This window comes from Vidua macroura, chromosome 13 (genome assembly GCF_024509145.1).
Source record: "Vidua macroura isolate BioBank_ID:100142 chromosome 13, ASM2450914v1, whole genome shotgun sequence".
NCBI lineage: Eukaryota > Metazoa > Chordata > Aves > Passeriformes > Viduidae > Vidua > Vidua macroura.
In genome coordinates, this window is record NC_071583.1 from 14,916,127 (window position 1) to 14,922,114 (window position 5,988).

At 49.4% G+C, this 5,988-nt stretch overlaps 1 long non-coding RNA gene across 1 annotated transcript; it reads left to right on the plus strand.

Annotated features, from left to right (window-relative positions):
- Positions 1–1,220: 1,220 nt before the first annotated feature.
- Positions 1,221–3,632, plus strand: LOC128814178 (uncharacterized). Its single transcript, XR_008439286.1, has 3 exons — positions 1,221–1,556; positions 2,498–2,791; positions 3,477–3,632. It is a non-coding gene; the product is annotated as an uncharacterized LOC128814178 (long non-coding RNA).
- Positions 3,633–5,988: the final 2,356 nt, after the last annotated feature.

A 5,988-nucleotide genomic window follows, 5' to 3' on the forward strand; every position in this document is an offset into this window, starting at 1 on the left:
TATTATTATTATTATTATTATTATTATTATTATTATTATTATTTTCCCCTTACCGAATTGAAGATTTCAGTAAACAAGCAGAGATGACACTGTGGAAGAACAGTTGGTCAAGTTTGTGAGAGATGGAGCCAGATCTAAATACGGCACAGCCTCGCTGGTACGGAGCAGAAGGAAGGAGGCATATGTGTCTGAGCAGTTGGATTGCTGCACGCACTGTTAGATTTCCTTAACATCAAGTGCGTATCTTCCTCTTTTCTTCCCTTTTTAGTATAAAAAAAGGAGTAGAAGCTCACCAAAAATGTCTTTGTGTGGAAATAAGGAAGGGCTAGGAGGAGGTGATGGACCCTCTCCATCCCCACTGGCTCAGTTTATGGGTGCAGGCAGATGTGTCTGCATGAGATGCTCCTCTGCAAAGACCAAACCAACAGGCCACCCCCAAAATTTGGCCTGGCAAAGGCCTTCTCCCATGTGATCTCCATGCTGCTTGGCACTGATGGAATGACTGCTTTGGGCCATGTATCCCACAGAATCCAAGACCTGCAGGAGGAAGGAGGTCTCTGGTGTTCATCTGGAGATGTTGCTCACTCTCAGCCTCTCAGCTGGGCCTCTGCCCACCAGGGGCAAGATGGACCAGGTGCTCTGGGCTGTGCCCTCAACCTGGGTGTCTCCTCCAAAGTCCCAGGCCGCTGTATTGGCAACAGAAAACCCAATTCCCTCTAGCAGTTAGCTCCTCCTGGGAAGTACATCTTCACACCCCACTGGCTGCATCAGCTTTTTAAGCTCCTTTGTCTGCTGACGAAAAAGCCTGCAGAGAAATCAATGTCCTTAGAGTGTGTTCACTGCTGGAAAGAGCTGCACAAGGATTTCAGTCTCCCTCTGTGGCTGACTGTGGAGACAACCAGAGGTCAGGTTATGCCAGGGACACAACGTGCTGCTGGATGCACACTGCCACTCCTCATGTGGCTCCTGCCTGTCCTGGTGGGCAACTCACAACCCCTGGGCTGGGGAACTGAAGCTTTCTTGTCTGTGGGATGCTCTTGCTGCATTTTCCCGCACCCAGGGAAAGGCAGGGAGCTGGAAAGGAGAAGCCAAAGGTGAGAAGGTTTGCAAGCAGCTTCAGTCAAATACTGACTAAAAAGTCAGTATTTGCCAGCAAATAACATAGGGCTTTCTTTTTGTTTAATTGCCTCAGTCTCTTTAATTGCATTTTAGATCAGAGACCCCAAAATCCTCAGCACAGGAGAAAGAGCTACAGAGAGATAATGGAGCAAGGCAGGTCCTGGAGCACTGGTTGTGCTGCCTGGTGTGTGCCAGAGGTGTCAGCTGCCTTAGAGCAGCACCTCAGCTACTTCTCCTGCCCTCTGAAGACTTGTGTGAAAATGACCAAGATACAAAGGGCCCGGGGTGCTCCTGGAAGAGGAAAAGCCTACTGGTGTTGCTTGAATGAAGGGGCTGAGGACAGTGCCTGAGTGTCTGCATTCATGTCCTGGGAAAGCAGTTGGAAATTGATCCTGGTTTGGTCACCCACTGATGAGCTAATTTTTAACACCAACCATGTGAGTATAAAAAGGATTAACCCTAAGTTTTAGAGCTTTGATCACATAAAAAACCATGGTCAAAGTGTTTGTGTAAGGAGATGTTTCAAATGCCCTTTTGTGAATGCAGAGGTTCATCTTATTTGAAGAGGCAGAAACAGGAATACAGAAACAATCTTCTGCAATGAAACACTGCTGCTTGTTTCACAATTTTGCTCAATTCATTTTTATGAACAGGCTCTTAATTCAGTTTAACTCAGTCTCTTTTCTTCCCCTACTCCCCCTGTGCAATGCAATCCCATTTGTGTCTAGGTTACTGGCAACCAGTATATCAAGCTCTAGCCAAGCATGTATTAAAATAAAGCTGCAATCTGCTGAAAAACAGGTTTTAAGATGGAAACAAATAATTAGAAACACACCAATTAGTGTCTGTCTGACAACAGGTTGAGCTCTGCACAGATTTAAACAAAGCTGTAATGGCAGGATGTGAGCGATTCAAACTGGAGGCAGTGGCTGAGTGTTGATTTTAACGGGTCAGCTGGAAAAGATGTGGGGAAAGAGCAAAACCTGGTTGGTTTAGGCTGGAGCTGAGCACCCAGAATTGTGATATAAAGGAGAAACACGTGGGGGCTTTGTGTAACTCGCAGCCCTGTAAGGACTGAGGCCTCGGGTGAAGCCGAGCTTTGGCTGGTGTCAGAGTGCCGCTGCCGGGCCCTGCCCCTGTGCGGGTGCCTGCGCTGGGCAGTGCTGACACGCCAGCCAAAGCTGTGGAAGCATTTTCTGTGGTTTTGTACCTTTGCTGGGGGTGTTTTTGTGCCTGCAGACTCTGGCAATGCCCTGGGGCAGGGCAGAGAGCCCTGCCCGTGCCCCTTGGCCGGGCGATGGACAGCAGGGCCCCTGGGGAGCTTTCCAGCAGCTGCTGAGAGCAATTCAGTCAAATACTCTTTTTCTCTCATTGACAGGAACATCTCACTGCTGGAATTGCGGTGTGCCCGGTCCTCCTCAAGCATGTGAGCGAGCAAATCACTCCAGCAGCGTGGATCGTTCTTCTGCACCCATTGTTATGGAAATCGCCTTAGAGACTGTTGCTCCAGCAAACATTTTTAGAAGCACGAGTGAGTTGCGCAACAGGAAAACTGCTCGGAGGTGAGGAAAACCCCCCTCCAGGCTCTCAGCGCTGCCCCTTCCTCCAGCACCGCAGTGGAGCCCTGCTGGCTCTCCTGGTGGGGACGGGATTCAGGGTGTTCCTTTGCCTGGTAAGGCAGGGAGAAAGTGCTTCTGGAGGAGAAGCCCCTTCTGCGTCAGTCTCCAAGGAAACCCTTGGTGTTGCGTGGCTCAGCCTCCCTTGCACGCCTGGGCAGAGGCTCACACGTCCCAGACTTGTGCCTTAATCATACATCCACACTTTGATCTGCTAGTGGCGTTTTATGGGTGCAAAATTTAGGCAAACTGTGGGGTTTTCCTACCCCTACATTTAGGGGTTTATCTCAGAGAGCCCCATGGTTGGATTGGTGTGCAGCACAAGTGAAACCAGCCCTATCTCTGTTTCGAATGCACATTCCTCACTGCTGACTCTGGAAGGAGAAGCCTTCTAATGCTCCCACACCTCCCAGCTTCTCTAGAGCAAGCCTGGGAGCTGTGGTGGTTACAGGGAGGCTTGGGCAGCAGCTGCTTCCAGGTGTGCTGCCACCAGCCTGGGTGCAGTGCCTGAGTCAGGGCAGGTCACCCCTCTGCCCCCTGCCTGGTGACAAGCAGGAGGGGTAGAGGAGAGCAAGTCACTGCCTCAAAAGCTTCCAAACACCCACAGGTTAGGGCTGCCCACCCACAGGGAAGTTTCACTGCTCACCCCTCATTTGTGCTCAAATGCCCAGCCCTGAGTTTTAATTTAAAAAAATCATCTCTTCTTGTCTCAATTAACTACAAACAATTGCTTCTCTTGAGTTTGCTCGTGCTCCTCATCACTGCCTGCTGTGGAGCAGGACCAGCTCTCCAGCCTGTACCCAGGAGGTCCGAGCAGCCCCAGCTGATGTAAAGGGAAAAGCACAGATCCAGTGACCTTTGTTTGCCTCACTGCTGCCCACAGTGCCTGCCTGACATTTGAGGAGTGCTGTAAGTGCTGGAGGGGGCATGGGGATGGGGTATTGGGCAAAGCACATAAATTTCATCCTTGCTGGTAGAATACCAGGCTGAGCTGTGACCCTTCCCTTCCCTCTTGGGAAGTCAGAGTTGACGTTCACAGAGGTGTCTCACCAGGAACCAAGAACAGGACACTTCCTGCAGCTCCCTGCTGCCCAGGCAGAGGGACTGACCACAGTTTGTCTGTTCCCAGGACTGTTTTACTGCCCTCAGCAATGGAGCTGGAGCAGGGTGGGATGTCTGGCTCTGTGGGATGTTGTGTTGCTCGCTGCCAGTGCCATGGGATAGGACAAGAGGGAGCTGATAGGCTGGATCTGGGAGGGGACCTTGTCATCCCAGGGGAGATGCTGGGAATCATGAGGTGGTGGCAAGATGCCACGGAACAGCCTGGCTGTTAAACACTGACCTGTTGGGTCCCCAGCTTCAGCCTGGCTGCTCCCTGGCATTCCCCAGCACTGCCTGGGGTGGGGAAGGACAGCTCCATCCCATGCCTGTCTCCTTTGGCTTTTGCAAGCTGGCTGGTCTTAATTTCTCCAGGCACTTCCTGCAGGACCACAGTGCTGGGTGCTGCAGATGTGCTTGAAGACGCTGAACACCCTGACCCTTCTCCTGGTAAATTGTCCTGCTTTGTAGCCAGTGCAGCTGAAAGGGTATTTTTCTCCCTGAACCTGGCAAACTCTTTATCCTAAGGATCCTTGGCAGTGTTAACTCCCAGACCTCAACCCTCAACAGCCACAAACATGAGATTAGCATAAGCCCCCAACTTTCTTTCAATAAATAAAAGGGGGGGGGGGGGGAATGAGAAAGATAACTCTTTGGATTATGCATTCTGAGCTACTTCTGCTTATTTTACCTCCCTTGATACTTTATCTGCTGCACTTGTGCAGGCTGGAAGCTCCCTTTTATTTTGTTTTGTTTGCTTTTAATGTGAAAACTGAGCTTTTTAGGGCAAGTAGCTGAAGCTTGGCCACAGGAACTGAGCCCTGGGCCGTGCCTGACTATGAAAGTTAGATGCCTTTGCTGGACATCTGGCTGCTTTAGTGCCAGATAGCAGGGAAGAGCACTTTAATATTTATCCTGAGCTAAAAAAACAAGTAGAATGGAGAAAAATATACAAAGTAGGCCATGAAAACAGGGTTTGTGAACATCTGAGATCCGCTCCTAATTAATAGCAGTTCCCATCCCAGAAATCATACCATTCAGCAAAAGTTAATCATCTTTGCTCACACATACAATACCCTTCAAGAGAGAATGAGTCACCCTCATTGAAATGTCTGATGTTATGAAATCCAGTGTGACTGATGTAACAGACCCAGCTAAGCTCTCCAAATTGGCCGGCAGCACCATGGCAAAGCTGCCTGTGTGTGAGCTGACTTCATTGAGTTTTGCTTGTTTGCACCCAGGATGGATTTTCCCTTTAGTTTCTGGAACAGACTCACAGCAAAGGGCCCAGGAAGGCTGTGGGAGGGCAGGTGAGTGTGGCAGGAGGGGTTGGCATCACCAAGCCCCCATGGTCCTCACTTTGCAGCATGAAACTGCTTGTCCCCACCTCTGGGAGCCCACAAAACTACATCAGCCCCAATCCTGAAAATATTTAGGCACCCACAGAATTCACAGCTCTTTGGGGTGTCTGGGACCAGCACTTCAATCACACCACTCTACATCTTTAACCATTCGCTTGCCTGGGGATTTATTCTTCCCTGCTTGGTTGAGAGAGAAATGTAGGTTGAATTTAGCATTAAGATTCTGCCTTGATATCAGCTGTTCCCTTTTAAATTAAATATTATTACCTGCAAACATTTCCTTTTAGCACTGGGAGCCGTTTGCTTGGTGTACTTTGTTTAAATGTCACCATATGAATTACTGAAAGTAATTTAAATATTTAAAGACATATACTGCAAGTCTAATTTTATTTTGAAATCCCAAGCCAGGCTCGCAGCTGATGCAGCAGATAACAGCTCAGCCTGGCACCCCTGGTTCCTGGCCCAGTTCTTTAAATTAATGATTTGCATTTCCAACACCTTTCACCCAACAAGTCTGGGCTCTGAGATTTTTTTTTTTCCAGCCAAGTTTTCTTCTCTCTTTGAGGCATTGCAGCCCCTCTAGGATGGGTGTGAGTCCCTTGGCAGCTTCTCTCCCATCCACCCGTCCACCTTGGCTGCCCTTCTGGGGCATCTGCTCCATAGGGCAAACCCTTGGAGCAATAAGATAAGCAGAAATGCCAGGGCCCCACCAAAAGAGACAGCAGTGCTCTTGTATTTCATGCTTTCCAGCTAGAGAAGATCCCCCTCCTGACACAACCTTTTCATCTCTTGTT